Source organism: Manis javanica, chromosome 16, assembly GCF_040802235.1.
Source record: "Manis javanica isolate MJ-LG chromosome 16, MJ_LKY, whole genome shotgun sequence".
NCBI lineage: Eukaryota > Metazoa > Chordata > Mammalia > Pholidota > Manidae > Manis > Manis javanica.
The window spans coordinates 19,936,874-19,955,831 of NC_133171.1; the positions used below are offsets into that span (position 1 = coordinate 19,936,874).

Here is an 18,958-nt window from a genome sequence, read left to right on the forward strand (position 1 = left end):
ATTATTTTCCATTTTTTGCACAACCTGTTTTCCTAGAGCCAGGTTTTTGGAGCTTTTCAGTTTTCTCTATATACTTAAAGATTATTCATCTCCAAACTCATACACAGTTGTGTAGGTCTTTTAATAGCACCAAACATATCTGGAATCTATTAGTTTTTCTTCTCAGAGGCATCTCTTGTGAAGAGTTGCTCTAACTTCCAGCCTGCTCCCAGGCCTGCTGTACATCCCTAACCTGGGGTTAAACCTTCATCTTCATTCTAGGTTTTTTGCCCCCTTCTCTTATGTGATATTATCTGGTTTTTTTTTTTTTTTTTTTTGGATTCTACATCCTCCTCTTTCTTGGTGTAATTCCTTCATTGGGAAGAGCATTGTCCTCTGAAAAAAGGTACATGAAAGGTCCACTTTTTGGAGACCTTGCACATCTGAAAATTTCTTTATTTTGCCCTTACACTTGATTGGTGGTTTGAGCATAGAATTCCAGGCTAGAAATTTCCCTCGGAATTTTAAAGGCTTTGCTCCATTGTCTTCCAGCTTCCTGAGCCGCTGTTGAGAAGTCCAAAGCCGCTCTGATTCTCGATTCTTTAACTGTAACCTGTTTTCTTCTTTGGAGAGAGCTTTGTTGCTGATCAAAGATTTTCTTTATAAATGATTTCCAAGGGGTGTAGAAAAGATAGGAAAATGGGTAGTGAACACTGTTTGTCTCTGGGTGAATTTTAAACCAAGCCTGGGTGTTTTTTTCAAATAAAGAAGTTAACGTTCTAATACTTAAACAATTCAAACTCTTCTCACACCAAAAGTATATGTTTACAAATACTTCATATACTTAAGTAAGAATATAGCCTACCAGTATTCTCTCATTTACTTTCTTGGAATAATAGAGTGTTCCAGAAACATTTTCTTAGGAGAAAAGACAGCTGTCTTTGTTTAAAAAAAAAAGTCTTCTGCTTCATTGGTTGTCTTATGAAGTCCATCCTTAAAGTACAGATACTTGGTTCCTTACACCGTCCAATGTTCAATGTTATGCCAACAGTACAATGACTACCTTTTGTAGTCATTGTAATAACAAAAGTCAATGCAGTAACAGACAGCAGTTCTATACTTTTTCATAGCAGTTTCCAGAAAGGGAGAGTTGCCCACACTTTCAAACATTTTATAAGGTCTCAATTATTTTGCTCATCTTTAAACCAAGGTGGTACAGAGGAGCCCTGGTTATGGAATCACTAGTTGGTGGACTTTGGGAAAAGAGCTTAATTTTGCTTTGCTGTCATTACTACCTAAACATTGGGTTGCTATAAGCATGTACACAAGCATATCAAGTCTGGCACATGGTCGGTGATGAACATGTTCGTGACTGCTTTGAAGACGGCATCTTGTTCTGCTCTTGTGGGAACAGCTCGATCTACAAACCAGTCCATCAAATCTCCATGTATTTGAAATGTGGAGCAATCATCTAAAAAATCTGGCCAATGGGAAAACATTAGGACAGTTGAACCTTACAATTTTTTCAATGTTTCATTTTCCTCTGCCACCAACATTTCTAAAACAGGCTTTCTCAAGTCCATGTGCTATTATTGTACAATGAATATTTTGCTATGTAATTAATCATTTTTTAATCATATATTTCCCCCTATTTTTAAACTGAGATATAAATGACATATAACATTGTATTAGTTTCATTGTACAGCATAATGATTTGATATATGTATACATTGCATAATGATTGCCACAATGAATTTAGTTAACATCAGTCACCATACATAGTTACAAATTATTTTCCTGGGATGAGAACTTTTACGATCTACTTTATAGTAACTTTCAAATATACAATACAATATTGTTAACTGTAGTCACCATGGTGTATATTACCTCCCTGGGGCTTGTTTATCCTTTAACTGGAAGCCTCTAAACAATTTTATGACTCTTGTTTTTAAAACAGTCCTCAGCTAAGGACACAAGCACAATCTCTGTGGAACCATTTTTGGAAAATCACACTCCTTCGTCCGTCATATTTTTCTCACCCAAACCATCTTTTTTTATTTGTTTTATTTTTTATTAAGGTACAATTGATATATACTCTTATGAAGGTTTCACATGAAAAAATGACGTGGTTACTACATTTACCCATATTATCAAGTCCCCACCCACACCCCAGTGCAGTCACTGTCCATCAGTGCAGCAAGATGCCACAGATTCACTCTGCCTTCTCTGTGCTACACTGCCAAGCCATCTTTTATGCTCAGTAGTGAAAGGTCTAAGGTCCTAACTACTCAGTCTAACCAGCTATAAAAAGCAGCTCTAATAGATGCTTTGAAAATTGACACCACATGGCCAGAGTAAATAGTGATAAGCCCAGAATAACAGCCTATTTGTCTATATTACATTCTTGGTGTCTATAAGACACACTGCCCAATTAAATTACTGCCATGTGCTATCTTTTGTGTTAGCACGTGCACACCCCGCCTCCCAAGGAGACCAGTCTGAGCTTTGCATGGACTGATGTCATATCTTACTCTTTTTGTATCTTTCACTGAGTCCTGCATGCTGCCATGTACACAGAGAATTCTGTAAATATTTTTTGATTGACTAATTAATTGGCTACTGCTCACTGCCTTTCTCTCACCTGCCCACTCACTGGCATAATCTCAGATCAGGCAAAAAGTCAGATTTTCAATGGAGAAATTTCCATTGAAATGAAGATACTAGATTAGTTTTTCCCATTTAAAATCACAGTGGCTTCCTGTACACCTGCTCCCTCTGATGTGAACCTTTGGGTTTTCCATAGCTTCTTTTTCCTGTAGGATTTCTGATGTTTTAAAAGTCCACATTGTCCAAAGTGTTTTGTAAATTCCTCAAAGCAAGTTCACAAAGCAAGGGAGAACGCTACCTTGGTAACATTGCCATGTTAATAGCAGGGCTGAGTCTTCCAGTTTCCCTGATGGCTGGCTTAATGTCCTCACTAGGCCAAAGGTGCAGAAATAATTATGAGAGTTTCTCCTCTGATTCTGTAAGGGAGACCCAGATCCCAGGGAGTCCAGAGATCATGAGGCTAAGATTAAATAGAAAAGAGATCTGAAATAACAGGAAACTGAAGACTTTCAAACCATTGCTCATGGTGAGACTGGGCAGTCATATGTGTGCTCCCTGCGAACCATGAAATCACAATGGACTATTCTTCCTGTAAGTCCACCCAAATTAAAAAATATTTGCTAAGCTATGATCAAATCAGACTGCTCTACATTGTTGAATTCTCTTTCCTACGATCTTCTGTTCTTTCCCAGGAAGCTACCAATCACTGGGGACAGTAATCCTGAGATTCGCTGTTGCTACTTGGGGTAATGGTATGTACAGAAGAATCAAACCATCCTATGGATTCATTCATTCATTGATGGGCTCATTGAATATGCTCATTTCATTCAATCAGTTAATCTCCACCACCTACTAGAGCATAGCGCTCTTACCTAGAAAATCAGAGGTGACCAAAACACAGCTCCTGCGCAGCCGTAGCGGGAGGCGGTGGACGCAGAGCCCACTCAGACAAGCCAGGGACTTGCTTCACTAAGAGACACGCATTCACGTTGCAAGGTGCCTGCCTCTTGCTCACCCTCCTACAGAGCACGTCTGGATCCTGCTTCTCACCAAACAGCAAAGAAAGCCACCATTCTGTTTTTCGTTGCAAAGAAGTTTCAAGAATTTCTGAATTTTGAAACAGTGTAATCAGAATATGAGAGATCAGACAGTGACACAAGTAAAAAAAACACCTTAAACTTTTTCACAAAACTGGAGAAAATATACATGAGATCCTGATTAGCCAGATGACTCCTGGAAAGACTAATGATGTCTCAATGCAGAGAAAAGGGCAAACTCTTCTGCCTGACTTTCAAGAGGACCTGACTCCAGTCCTCCGTCCTTCACCGAGTTCCCAGGATCTCAGCACAGGGCCGGCTCACGTCCCGGCGGCGCCCCAGCCCCCTCCTGCGCTCTGCTCCTGCTGCCCCACGGCCTCCACGGCCTCCACGGCCTCCCGGCCCCTGCTGCGCTCATTCTCGCCACACCTACTCCTCATCCAGGTGCCGCCAATCAGAGGCGACTTCTGGTTACCTGCTGTCATTTACTTCCTGTCACTTCCATCAAACCCAGAATAGGGGATAGAAGGGCAAAATGGGGGGTGGGCATGAACAGGTACCAAGTTCCGATTATAAAATAAACAAGTCTCAGGGGTGAAAAGTACAGCACAGGGAATGTGGTCAATACACTGTAATAACTGCATGGTGACAGACGGTAACTAGACCTATCCTGGTGAGCATTTGGTTATGTATAAAACTGTTGGATTACGATGCTGTACACCTGAAACCAATGTAATACTGTACATCAACTACAATTCAATTAAAAAAAGGAAGGGTGAAATAACCACATACACAAACTCCCTCCTCGTCCCCTTGGGCTGTCCCGCCCTGTGGCATCGCTCCTCAGCCATCCCTGATCGGTCTTGTGACATGAATCATCCTCCTCCGAGTTGGAATCTCTGAGGATAAGAGGCTGGGACTGGGAACCTGATGTAGTGGAAAGAGCGTTTTGGCCTCAGAGAAGCTTGATTTGAGATCCAGCCCCCTTGACTGACAACCTATGTGAGTCTGAGTGGAATACTTAACCTGTCTGAGTCTTGGCTTTCTCTCTTCTAATGCATGAATTTATTCCTTCTTCTTCATTCACTGACTTAAGAAAATTGTATGCAAACGTGTTTTGAGGTGCGTTGCGTGGTGGCTGCTGGTCTACACAGACGGGCGAGCCCAGACTCTGTCCTCAAGTCCCCATGATCTCCATGAGGAGTGGACAGCATGCCTGCTGGGACAGGCCAGCACGCCAGGACACCAGGCTGCAGGGGACTGGGCTATTTCAGCAGAAAAGAGCCCAGTGGGAACTGAAACCATGGGAGAAGTCTAAGTATAACCTGAAGGCGGGCTCTGTGCCCGGCCTTGGCATGGTTGGGGTGGGTAGGGACAGAGCTGTAAAACAACAGACTGAATGCTGAGTGGGACCAGGACAGACCCCGATTCCATCCCCCTGTCATGAAGGGTGGACTCCGTCAGCTAAATGTGAGGCGCGGGCCTTTCAGCGAAAAGAAGCTCCTTCCCCAGCAACCCCTCCCCCACCCCAGGATCCTTCCTAGGCTGCTATGCTGTTGGGGAAGTCTTTCCACTCCTGCGCCCCCACGCTGCCCTTTGCTGTTGTTTGGACCATGGAGAGGGTAGAGGTCGAAAAGGAGCTTCTAGGGGTCCCCCAAGGGCTGCATCCCAGCACTGGGGAAAGGAGAGCCGTGGAGACTCCACCGGCTGGGCCACCACCACCTGGGAGCGTTTCCTCCATGAAGTAAATGCATTGCTCTCCTTGTACCCAGGATATATAAAGAATTCTCACACTCAGTAAGACAGACACTCCAATTTAAAAATGGTCAAAGTATTTGAATAGATATTTTTCTCAAGAAAACACACAAATAGCCAACAGGACATGCTCCATATCAACAGTAACCAAGGAAACGCAAATTGAAACCACAATGAGCTACCACTTTATAAGCACTAGGAGGGTACAAGCAGGAGGCGGATAGTAACAAGGGCTGATGGACGTAGGAAAGCCGGAAGCTTCCTACATTGCTGGTGGGAATGTCCGGGGGACATGGGAACAGTCTGGAGGTTTCTTAAAGAGTTAAGCATGTGTTTGCCATATGACCCAGCCATTCCACTCATAGGTATCTACTCAAGAGAGGTGAACACATATGTCCACACACACAAAGACTTGTACACAAATGTCCACGGCAGCATCATTCGTAATAGACGAAAAAAAGCGGAGGGAAGCTACCCATGTGTCCACTAACTGATGAATGGATAAACAAAATGTGATATGTTCATGCAATGGAATATTATTCAGCAATAAAAAGGGATGAAGTGCCAATACAGCCACACCCTGGGTGAAGCCTAAAGACAGTATGCTAAGTGAAAGAGCCCAATATTGTATGATTCTACTTATGTGACTATCCAGAAAAAGCAAATCTATAGAGACAGAAAGTAGATTTGTGGTTGTCTGGGACTGGAGATAGGAATGGGGAGTGACTACAAATGCACACAAAGTTTCTATTTGAAATAACAAAAATGATTTAAAATAGGATCATGGTGACAGTTGTACAATGCTAGAAATATACTAATAGTTATTGAATTGTGCACTTGATATGGGTGAATGTTATGGTATGCAAAATTATATCTCAATAAAGCTTTCAAAAACAAACAAAAATAAATACTGCTCCTTTTTATAAAGATACAGTTGAAAACCAGTTAAATCTGAGTGACTTTGCTCCCCTCGTGTCCCAGCAGTCGTAGGTGGCAATTAAACTTCACCAGAAGGGAGGCTGCACCCTTCACTTCTGGACCTGGTTGGGGGTCAAGGCAGGAGGCAGACCAGAGCAGCCATTCCCGCTGGTTCTCTGCTGTGCATCAGAATCCCTGGGGAGAGGTGGGGCCTCCTAAATGCAGATTCCTGGGCCCTGCTCTCAGCAATGCTAATTCAGCAGTTCTGGGTATTCCCAGGAATCTGCATTTTTAAGAGGCACACTTTGGAGTACAAGGACCCATATTTTGAGAAATCCTATGACAGAGGCATGCAGGCAGGCTGTGGGCACATGTGCGAGTGAGGGGTCAGGAGGGGTGGGTATTCAACTATGCCCTAGGAAGTAGGCAGGCCACTAAAGTTTTGTTAGGAACTAAACTAAATCTCAAAGCATCACAAGGGTGTTATGCAGAAGAAAAGTGAGTAAAGTGAAGGCATTTCTGAGTATATGCCCGGATTAAAAAGACATGGAGGCATTCCAACCAGAAAATACTTATTTACTATGTGCCTCTCAGAAGCTATCTAAGAAAGCATGAGAAACAAAGTATCGATGAATAGTTAGAAAAGTGGTAGACAAACCAGGGGTCGGGGGGCAACTTGGGAATTTACTACCAAGGTGACAGCGGGTTGAGGAAGATCTGAGAATGTGTGGGCTAGGCAGGATCTGAGGAAGGACTGCATTGGACGCAGCGGGGCCCGGAGGGAAAAGGGAGAAGGGAGGATGTCTGAGGGGCCTTGTCTGGGGGCAGGGCGGGGCCAATGAAAGCAGAGTCGGGGATGGAGGTGGCCGATGCAGAGAGGGAGCTCCAGGTTAGACATGGCAGTTGGAAGTGCCTACGGCGACACCGAGGCCTGGCAGCTGGCAGCTGCAAGCGGGGCCTGAAGCTCAGGGGGCTTCTGGAGGGAATTATAAGTGTGACCTTTCAATGCCACTGACTGCCCCGGGATGCTGGGGAAGATCAAAGGAGATGACGAACTGAACTTTGTGGACTATGTGTCATTATCATCACTGACCTCTGAATGCTCCACAGTACTCGCCAGCGTGATCTGTACCCTGGTGAGCGCACAATCCATGAATTATTCCTACGCGTGTCACCACCTCCCCTGGCCCCCAAACCCAGTGACAGCAACACGTCAGCACCACACTTCTCAGACCACGTCATAGAACACGAACACATAAACGGCGGGAATACCTTTACGGAAAGCACAAAAGGTGTATCATTTTGTATGGTCAGTTATTTCCCACAACATGACTAACAATATCTTGCATCGTTAAACCCTGTTGTTTCAGTGTTAAGAATGCCATGTCTCTCTGAAATAATGAAGATAATAAGGTTTGCTGAAATTATTTCTAATCTCAAAATTCACTGGCATTCATTGTAAGATTCACATACAATTGAATAACAGATTCATCAACTCTCTTAAAAGAAAAACCCTAAGGGTCAGTTCTTAATACCTTGGCCACTCTACTGCACAGATGTTTTCAACAAATGCAAGCATGACTATTTGATTTAAAATAGCCAGGTGATGAATTTGGCCCCCTTGTCCAGCCCCTTTTGCTTCTTCATGCGTCTCCAGCCTCTGGGTCGACATCTACCGAGACTTTGAAACTTGTAACAAAATCAGAGTTTTCAAATAGACTCTAGGTTCTTCTCTTTTGCTCCTTGGACTTAGGAGTCCAAAGGGGAAACAGGGAAAGAAGGCAAAGAAGGAAGAAGAGAATGGCGGGGTGTGGGGGAAGTAGGGGAAGGGGACAAGGAGAGAGACTGAAAGAAGGGCGCTGCCGGTAATGACCGAGAGGCTCGGCCCAGCACAGCCTATCACAGCTGCGTTCAAAGTGCAAAAAGCAACCTAACTCTGAAAGATAAAGAACAGTGGCTGAATGAGGAGGACAATCAAAACTTGGAAAGGGGACTTATTTTTTTATTATTATTTTATTTTTTATTAAGGTCTGAATGATACACACTCTTATGAAGGTTTCAGATGAAAAAACAATGTGGTTACTACATTCACCCATATTATCAAGTCCCCCCCACACCCCAATGCAGTCACTGTCCATCAACGCAGCAAGATGCCACAGACCCACTGTGTGCCTTCTCTGTGCTACACTGTTCTCCCTGTGATCCCCCCACCATGTGTACTAAACATAATACTCCTCAGTCCCCACCTTCCTCCCTGCCCACCCACCCTTCCACACCCCTCCCCTTTGGTAACCACTAGTTCCTTCTTGGAGTCTCCGAGTCTGCTGCCATTTTGTTCCTTCAGTTTTGCTTCATTGTTACACTCCACAAATGAGGGAAATCATTTGGCATTTGTCTTTCTCCGCCTGGCTTATGTCACTGAGCATAAAGTCCTCCAGCTCCATCCATGTTGCTGCAAATGGTAGGATTTGCCCTCTTCTTATGGCTGAGTAATATTCCATTGTGTATATGTACCACATCTTCTTTATCCATTCATCTACTGATGGACACTTAGGTTGCTTCCATATCTTGGCTATTGTAAATAGTGCTGCGATAAACATAGGGGCGCATCTGTCTTTTTGAATCTGAGAAGTTGTATTCATTGGGTAAATTCCAAGGAGTGGGATTCCAGGGTCAAATGGTATTTCTATTTTTAGTTTTTTGAGGAACCTCCATACTGCTTTCCACAATGGTTGAACTAGCTTACATTCCCACCAGCAGTGGAGGAGGGTTCGAAAAGGGGACTTATTTGAGAGTGTGTTTCTTGATTTTTTCTTTTCTCTCCAGGGTTGACCCAAGGCGGGGACTCCCCGGAGGGTGCAGGCAGTGAAAACTCTGAGAGAACCCTCCTCATTTTGGCCGCAAGACCAGATGGAAGAATGTGAGGGAAAATCCAGGGTTTTTTTGTCCCTTTATTTTTCTCTCCCAAGAGTGGCTGCACTCAGAACTGCGAGAGTGCAGTTGTACAAGCAGCTAAAAGTTTCTGTAAGAGAAACCTGGTTTCTCTTACCAGGGCAACAGCAAAAGAGGTCCCAAGAGTGTGGGGAGAACCCCTGTTATTTGTACCCCCACTATTCTGTCACTGCTTTGTCCTGAGGATGGTCCCAGTACTGGGAACTGTACCGTGGCAGTGCGAGCAGCTACAGTGTCAAGAGGAACCCAGTCTTTCTGGCCAGAAGACCAGGAACAGAGGGCTCGTAGGGCAGGAGACGTGCGAGGGATCCTGGAGCGGAAATTGCTGAAGAAGGGGATCCGGATTCTGTGCACGAACCGGCACAGGCCCCAGTCTCTGCACTGAACTGTGCATGTGTGGGAAAACCCAGAGGCTCCGAGAGCGGAACTACGATATAAGACACTGTCTCAGACCAACCCCTAAATAATGCTTCCAGTAAACCCAGAGCAGCAGGCAAAACCTTTGAAAAATGAGCTGATTTTTCACTGCTCCCGAAATGCAAGCAGACTGAGCTGATTGCCTAGTAAAACAAAAAACCTGAGCATTTCAAAGGGACCCAGAGTCTAACAGTATAATACTCAAAATGTCCAGAATTCAATCCAAAAAATATTTGCTATGCAAGGGATGGGGAAATGTCATCAGCTCTCAAGAGAGAAGACAACCAACATATGCTAACCCCAAGATGATACAGATGTTGGAATTATCAGATAGATTACTAGGAGCTATTTTAATTATGTTCCAGGAGATAAATGTAAACACTCTTGAAATGAATAGAAAGATAGATGTTCTTGGCAGAGACAAGGAGCCTATGAAAAAGAAACAAGTGAAAATTTTAGAACTGAAAAATACAGTAATAAAAAGTATACTGTGTGGGCTTGGTGGTGGAATGGAGGTGACAAAGGAAAGTTACAGTGAACTTGATGATATAGATATTATCCAACCTAAAGAACAGAGAGAAAAAAGGTTGAACAAAAAAATGAACAGAGCCTAAGAAAAGCCTTAGGACCTTAAATATTATGGGACAATATTTAAAAGATTTAATATTAGGGTCATTGGAATCCCAGGAAAGGGCAAAGAAATTGAGGTAGAAAATGAAGTTGAAGAAATAATAGCCCCAACCCCCCACAAACCTGGTGAGAATTGTACATTTACAGATGCAAACAGTGCTATTTGTCTGGTCATGATACGCATACACATTTACACACATCATGCCTTACAGTGAGCGCCTCCAAAGAGAACAAGAAAGGTGAGCAAAGTGAAGACAGAGCTGCCTAAAAAGAAATGAATAAAATGTTATGGGCTATCACTCCCTTTTGAGAGGAGTCACAAGTGTCAAGCCTTTAGTTCTTAAGTGTCTTCCCTGAATCTAGCAGAACAAGTCTATCATTAAATTGGTTCATTTGCCAACACTAAACTTGCACCAAGGGTTTGCCATATTACTTACCCTTGATTTCTGGTCAGAAAACAGAGGAAGGATGGACTGCAAAGGGATTTTCAAATTTTTCATTTGTATATGTCCTAAAAGAATTTTGAAAATACCTCCTGCATATTTTTAGGTTGACATGTAAAAACTTCCACTAAAATGTGCATGGTTACCAAGAATGTAGCCTCTAGTATTCTGCAAACATGACATGTCAAAGTAAAACACCTTATCACTCATTGGAATACATCCACTGAAATTCATCACCATTCATTTTAAAATGACAATCATAAATGCCCTCTGACAATCATAAATTTTGCATAATTACATTTTCTCCTTGAAATTATATCTCCATTCTTCTAGGTTTATCCTAGCTTTATATATTTTATACTTGAAAGTCTTTTATTCATTATCATTTTCTACCTCAAAAATATGTACATAAACTTACATTTAAATTCAATGGCAAAAAAATGCTCTTGCAATTGTTAGCACTGTACCATTAGGATGAACTTATCAAAACACAGATATTACAAATGTTGACAAACATTTACTAACTGTAAATAAAAAGTAATTTTAATTGAAAACCCCTCTTTTGAGCACCTCTATTTTTTAATTAATGCATAAGTGGACAAGTGTATTTATTATTAGAATGTGTCAAGGTTGAGCATCACTTTGATTCTTAATTTTCATTTTTATTAATGCAAATGCTGGGAAGTTCACATAAATGAGATGGGAATGGGTGAAATACTCTAATAGAAATTTCACTCAATTCTTTGAACTGCTGTTATATACTAAACCTCCGATGGGAAAGAAATAACGAAAGTTATTTTAATTATCAGTATAGGAAAGAAGTGCAGAAGGCTGAAGTTCAGTGAGTAACTACTTATCCCTCTGTGTTATCTTAGCCACTCACTGTCTTTGATGAGGCCATTTTACAACTCTGTAGAGAAACAAGTTAAATTCTGTGGTAGTAAAATGAGAGTAAAGCAAGTAATTATTGTTGATAGGTCTGCAGATAAACCTTATGCAGGGGAGTTGTGGAAGAAGCCGGTCAGGCATCAAGCAAACTCACGTCCGCATTCCCGTCGACGGTCTCCTGTGAGCTGATCGTAGACCTTCCCAGCTCTCTCAGTTTTTAATACAGCTAAAAACGTTCACTTTTCATTTGTATGAGAGTCATGATTTCATCCACCCTGAAATTTTTCCTTTGAAATCAGCTTACAATTTGGACTGCCCTCTGGTTGTTTTATTTTTTAAAACAAAGATTTAGAAAGCACATGATTTGCAACGTCCAGGCGTTATAATCACCCCCTTTCTTATCCCTAAAACTGATATTCTAAAAGGCCCTTGTTTGTCCTCCCCGCCCCCTAGAGTTTGACATCCCTGGACAATGTAATTTAGTAACGTGGGTCAGGACAGGCCTTTCTCATGAGAGAAAGGTGATTATGGCAAAAAAAAAAAAAAAAAACTGTGGGAAAGAGAACTTGTATCTTCCTTAGAGGCCCGTTCTCCAGAAGGAAGCAGTCTCAGGGCAGCACACAGACGAAGGGGGAAGATTTGGAAACTGATTTTCTCAGAAGCCCTGTGTGCGTGTACCTTTGAGCCGTCTTTGTCTATACAGTTAAGCTACACAGTTTGGAGATTTTGGCCTCGGGTAAGGAGCATAAAAATGGGTCAACCCCAACTCTCTACGACCAAATTCATTTCCATTAACCTATTTTTTCAAAGTTTTCAATTACAGAAAAATTTCAGAGAATTGTCCACCTTCCACTCAGAAGAGACAAGAGGGAAGAGGAGCCCTGACCCCGGGAGCAGTCGCCCTGCAGCAGGATGGAAGAGGGTGGGATGGAGGGTTTTCCATGGCAGGAGCTTTGAGCGGCCAGAGGGCCAGGAGAGTAGGAAGAAACAAAGCAGAAATGGAAAGGGAGGAGCAACCTAAATTCAGACTTTAAAAATGTTGCCAAAATACTTGTGAACCTGCATTGTACCCCAAAAAATCTCTAGCCACAGTTCCTAGCATGCTAGATGACCATGCCAGGAGAAAGATGGTTGCACTTGGTCTACCTAATGCCAAGCAACCAATGAGATGGACCTTTCCGTCAACCTACTCACTCAGATCTGTGCCTCCTGCCACTGCAGAGAGGTGAGCAGCAGACCCGGGCAGTATTCATCAGGTGGAGAGATCACCCTTACATCGCACTAACCCCCCACCGACACACTCAGGAATACACAGGCTGCTAAACCAAGATCACATGAAATGGACAGCCTCAAGTATGTATCAGGCTACAGTCAGTCTGAAATGCATTCACTACTTGGAAGCCTAGTTTACCTGGTTCTAGAGCATCTGGTTGGCCAGTTTTATTAGTGTGATTCAATTTGACTGCTTCTTGTTGCCTTAGTGTAAAAGAACTTAATCTCAAAATAATCCAGTGGTTTTTCTCCGAGTAAAATTATACAGAAACAAGGTTGGGACTAATGATGCTAACTACTAAGCAGATCCCTCAAGACCTATGTCCACAGCGTAGGTCGTCTCCTCTTCATCACATCTGCCTTCATTCCTCATCGTATCCCCAATGATTATCATACAGCAGTCATTCAACACGGGGGTGTGAATAATCAACGGATCGTAGAGTTTCTCTGAAATTCCACGTGGGCTGGTGCTGAGTGATGAACGTTGTTTTCTCATTAAACTGTGTCCAAGTATAGGTATCAAACAACCGGTGTTGTCTGTGTGCTGCAGGGCCTGTCTCTGGCGTCTCCAGCCTCGAGCTTCTCCAGCGACCACCCTCCTCTTCAGTGCGCCTTCAGACCACCTCATTTCTACTTTCAGTCTCCCAGAACCCTCCTGTTCTCGCAAACCTTTTCCTACCAAAACCAGAATGGTTTTAGATGAGACTCTTATCGTAGAATAGCTTTTAAATTCTCAGAAGCTGGGGGCGAACAGCAATCTCAAAGGTTACCTAATTCACCCATTCATCAAATATGCGATGTGTTAAAAATTAGGGACGATCGCACCTTCTCCACTTGGCTAAGTCGTTAATGAGAAGCCAGGATGCTTAGATGTCTAATTAACCAGACAGGGCAGATGAAGATGCTACCCATAATAATTCAAAGTTCCTCTTCTGGTTTTAGACAACTTTCTATGTTTCTTCCTATAGAGTATATTGAAAAGGAAACAGTCCTATTACATAATTTCTCAGTAAAAGAAGAAGTGTTTCCCGTAAGTGAGAAAAGGGTCTACCTAAGAAAAACAAAGTAAGACTGATTTGCTGTATGGTTCCACTTACAATGAGGCACCTAAAATAGGCAAATACTAGAGAGAGTGGGTGGGGCACGGAGTTCCAGTTTGGGATGGTGAAAAGTTTCTGGAGATGGATGAGGTGGTGATTACACAACTTTGTGAATGTATTTAATACCACTGAACTGTACACTTAAAAATGGTTAAACAGTAAATTTTATGTTACATATATTTTACCACAATAAAAAACTTTTTTAAAACTCCCCTCTAATGGCCTGTTCTGAACTTAGGTTGCTTCCCTCCTTCCTAAATCCAAGTAGATACCCAGAATGAACTGCAAAAGCTCCCAGCCCGAATCAGGGCAGACCTAGGAAGGGCCCAAGGCTAAAATGCCAGACTTCCAATTGGCCTACTGTTACCAGAATGACCGAACTAAATCGCGTTAGAAATACTGGACTGTCCACCAGGATACACACAAGAAGGAAAATGTTAGTGAAGTTCCGCAGCCACTATGTACCTCCTTCAAGTAATGTCCTTTTGACTTAATAAAGTTGTCTTCCATCCCATCCTAAAGCCAGGTGGTAAAAGGGAGGAAAATGCTCAGGAGCGACAGGGCTAAGTGGCCCGGCTGTGAGGCAGAGCTGTACCCCCTTAGATGACTGTTTTCCATACTTCTTACGACATGAGGCAATAGACATTACAATTAGAATTTAAGGAGATTCAACTTCTTTTTTTGGTCATTAAAATATATGGCACATTCACATTCTCACAGAAGAACTCACATATGTGCACCAAGACACACAGGAAAAAGTCTTCAAAGCAGTACACTTTGTAATAGCAAAACGGGAACCAACTCGAATGCCCATCCACCAGAGAATGAATAAATAGTGAAATATTTGCCAGCAGATGCTATGTAGCTATGTACAACAATGTGGATAATTCTTGAAAACTCAGTGTTGAGTTGTTTGTGAGTGAGATTGTATGTACCCTTTTTATAAATAGTAAAACAAGCAAACCTTAAACAACATATTTTTTTAGGAATACATACATATGTCATCAAACTGTTTTACGTGACAACCGGGAATGATTAACACAAATTCAGAGTTGGACTGGCATAGAAGAGCACAAAGGTGAATCAGTATAGGTCAGTTCATTTTTCTAGCTTTCTACTTATTTTAACAGCTTTATTAGGAATAAGGCACATATCATACAATTTACCCATCTGGCCTGTACAATTCAACAATATGTGCAACCACCACAAGAGCCAATTTTAGAACATTTTCATCAGCTCAAAAAGAAGCCCTGTACTCTTTAACTGTCACCACTTCACCTCCAACTCCCAGCAACTATTAATCTACTTTCTATCTCCATAGGTTTCCTGTTCTGGGCATTTTCATAAGAACAGAATCATACAATATGTGTCTTTTGCAATTAGCTTCTTTCACTTAGAATAATGTGTTCAAGCGTCATACATATCGTAGCATTTATCAGTATTTCATTCCTTTCTATGGCCAAATAATAGCCCACTGTATGGATATATCACATCTTACTTATCCTTTTGTCAGTGGGCTTTTCCACCTTTTGCTTATTACAAATGGTGCTCGTGTAAACATTTGTGCATAGGTTTTTTTGTGTGGATAGATGCTTTCATTTCTCTTGCATGTACACACTTAGAGTGAAATTGTCGTCTCATGTGGGAACTTTGTGTTTAACTTGGGAGGGATTGCCAAACTCGTCCGAGGCAGTTGCATCATCTGCTGTTCACCAGCAGCACATAAAGGTTCCAGTTCCTCCACATCCTAACCGGCTATCTCACTTTTGGATCTAGCCATTCTCCTGGATTGACGTGGTATTTCATTGTGGTTTTGACTTGCATTTCTCTGATGAATAAGGATGTTGAGCAACATTTCATGTGCTTATTGGCCGATTGTGTGTCTTTGGAAACATGCCCATTCATTCAGATCCTTTGATCATTTTTATATTGGGCTAGTATCTTATTATTGAGTTGTAAGAGTTCTTGATCTATTTTGGATACAGGTCCCATATCAGATATATGATTTTTAAATATTTTCTCCCATTCTGTGGGTTATCTTTTTGTAATTATTTAGTTCTTATGCTCTAGTTTGTAATGTTTCTGATGGGGTCAGAGGTGGTCATTTGAATATAATGTTTATAGCTTACGTAAATTCAGCATATTATTTTTATGTATAAAATATTACATAATGAATTAAAAAACAAAGCCTCATGCATAAAGATGTCCACTAGGAAATAATTATTCAAGACAAGACAAAACACCATAGTACCAAAAATAAGTTTATGCTACTCTTGAAGGCATTTAACTTAACTCTGGGTTATGACTTAGGTACTTGGAGAATCTGGCCCATTAATCCTTTCACAAGGTCCCTCTCCAAACTCTATCACGTGGCAGGTGGGACTAGCAACTATCACCACAGGACAAACCCTGCCCCTTTGCTGTTTGTATGTCTCCCTGTCCTTGCCAACCTAAGAATGATTCTTATGTTTTTTAATGCCTGAAAAGATTTCACTACTGGTGAAAATTATATGAACTTCGAATGTCAGTATCCATAAATAAAGGGAAATCCAGTCACACCATTCCTTGAGTTGTTACTAAAGAGACCATACAGCTGGAAAAGCCTCGATATTTACCATCTAGCCCTTTACTCAAAGTTTGCCCAACATTACACAATTTTTACCAAATTAAGTTACTTCTCACTTCAACAGTGAGCAGCAAAAGCCTATTTCCCACACCTACACAGTAACCTTCATGATTTTTCAATTTTTTTCATTTTTAATAAATTTTATATGACACCTTGATTCTAATTTTATTAAGAATTGTTAGATTTGGGGACTCATGGAGTATGGAGTAGTTTTTCCTTGCAAAATACATGGTATTTTCCAGAAGTCATCTAGCCACATTCAAGCTACTTAATTAATTACTTTAGAAACTCTTACTGCCGGCTCACTACATGCTGTGGGTTAAGGCCTGTCTGGCATTGTAAAAACTACCAAAAACCCCATCACGGCCCTCAGGTGGCTTGCAGTCTAATTACACTCTAGTAGCTATAAGAACAATTTCCTCAAAGATCACTCCACTGTTGCAATCTTAGGTTAAATGGGCTTAGCTGTTTTACCAACAATTCTAAGATATGTTCCTTCAATTAAAAGAAATCTAGTGTATAAGCAGTAAAAAATAATAGTTCTGCAACAATTCTGGTGGTAAGTCCCACAGGCTCCTGAATCGCGACGACTGTAAGTCGGAACATTCTTGATCTTGTTGCTAAGTGTTCATCTTGGCTTTGGCCATTCGGACCTAATCCTAGTTCAATATCGTAAACGAAGTCACCCACATTTACTCATTTTAAAGAATTCATCAATTCAAATATTGCTAAAACTTGCAGCCTATTCACTCTCTGATGAGAGCAAAGCAAGGCCAGCTGCCTGGGTGCTTTTTAACCCGAAAGGTGACGATAACGCAGCTACTTCCACGAGCAATCCTTGACCCCAAGCAGTCCGGGCCCAGGTGTGGGGTGCCCTTTTCCAAGCTGCCCCTCAAAGCCTCGGCTGCCTTTGCATTTTTCTCAAGTGACTCATTGCCTCAAGTCAGGTTCTGCGGAGGAGCCAGGTCCGTTCCGTCCCGGCGCTTTCTGGCCGGGGTGGCGGTGGTCACGTCCAGCCCCACGGCAGCTCCCCCCAACCCGGGAGGCTCAGAGCCCGGCGGGCGCGACCCCCCAAACTTAGACGGGTCCCCGCCGTGCCGCCGCGCCCGCACCCTCCCCACCCACGCGGCGCCCTGGCAGCGCGGCCGCCGGCCCGGGATTACCTGCCTGGGCGCCCGGCCCCCGCAGCGCCTCCCCCTCCTCCGCCGCCGAAGCGGAGTCGGTCGGTGCCGCTGCTCCCGGGGAGAGTAGCCGGCGGCTCCCGGGCGCTCCAAACCCAGGCGAGCCGAGGCGGGAGGCAGCGCGCGGCGCGGGCGGGAGCGCGGGGGCCGGAGGGCGGGGCGGGGCGGGGCGGGGCGGGGCGGGGCCCGGGGCGGGGCGGCCGGGCAGGGGCGGGGCCCAGCGCGCTCGGCGCCGCGGCCGCACGCCCAGGTCTGCGAGGTCGGGAGGCTCCTGGCAGAAGGAGCCTCGGAGGGCCTGGGTCCCCGATCGTGCAGGGAAACGACGGGTCCTTAGGAAGGGACAGGCAGGCTTGTGTGTCCCCCAGCCCCGTATGTGAATAACGGTCCGGACACCTTAACACCTCAGCCAGGCGCCAAGTTCAGATGCACTCTTACCTTGCAGCAACATTTAAAAAAGGTATTACTTAAAACTGTATTCTAAATGCAGCACCTTTAAAACTAAAAAAAAAAAAAGACTATTTAAAAGCAAGTGTACCCTAAACCAATTTACTTTTATGTGGCTGTCTCCCTTTTATATATCGATTATAATTACAAAAACGGTGGTTTTACTTTACTATTAGAAGGAAAACATTGATTTCCAATTTCTATCAGTTTATTTCAATATGAAAAAAAAATGGACTTAAAGCTTTTCATTGAATGAACACCCGGAAAATAATAACAGAAAGAAGTGGGGGGCAGGGGAAGCACGTCTAATTGATACTTGTTAAAGCAAAATTTCCAAACAAATACAAGGATGACTGTCTAAAAGGTCGATTTCTTTGTCGATGTTAAAATCGCATCTAATTCAGTTCTGTGCATTATGAGGCTTATTCTGACCCAAAGGTCACAGCTTTAATGAAGGTCGTTCCTACTATACGTTGCTCTCTGCCAACAGTGGTGCCGGGGTGCGTTGCTTTGCAGCCCTTAGTCTGGAAAGAAGGGAAACAAAATGCAGTAAGTATTGATAAATGAATGCATATATCCAGAAGCCAGAGCTATCCCTAGCATGTACCTGCCTTGCATTTGCTAAGTGTTCCATACATTTATACTGAATAATGAATGAATACATATATATTTAGAACATTAATGTTGCAGAAAGGCAAAAAAGTGTATC

General features: G+C 42.9%; 1 protein-coding gene across 5 annotated transcripts in view; it reads right to left on the minus strand.

Moving 5' to 3' along the window:
• CAP2 (cyclase associated actin cytoskeleton regulatory protein 2) overlaps window positions 1-17,950 on the minus strand; it is a 117,488-nt gene extending 99,538 nt beyond the window's left edge. For 2 of the 5 annotated variants that reach the window (XM_036994274.2, XM_036994271.2), the window contains exon 1: window positions 17,788-17,945. The gene's annotated coding sequence lies outside the window, so the exon portion shown is untranslated. Of the gene's footprint in view, window positions 1-3,458; window positions 3,694-17,787 lie in introns of all 5 variants that reach the window. The other 3 variants (XM_036994272.2, XM_036994273.2, XM_073224659.1) reach the window with 3 other exon arrangements.
• Between the last annotated feature and the right edge of the window lie 1,008 nt (window positions 17,951-18,958).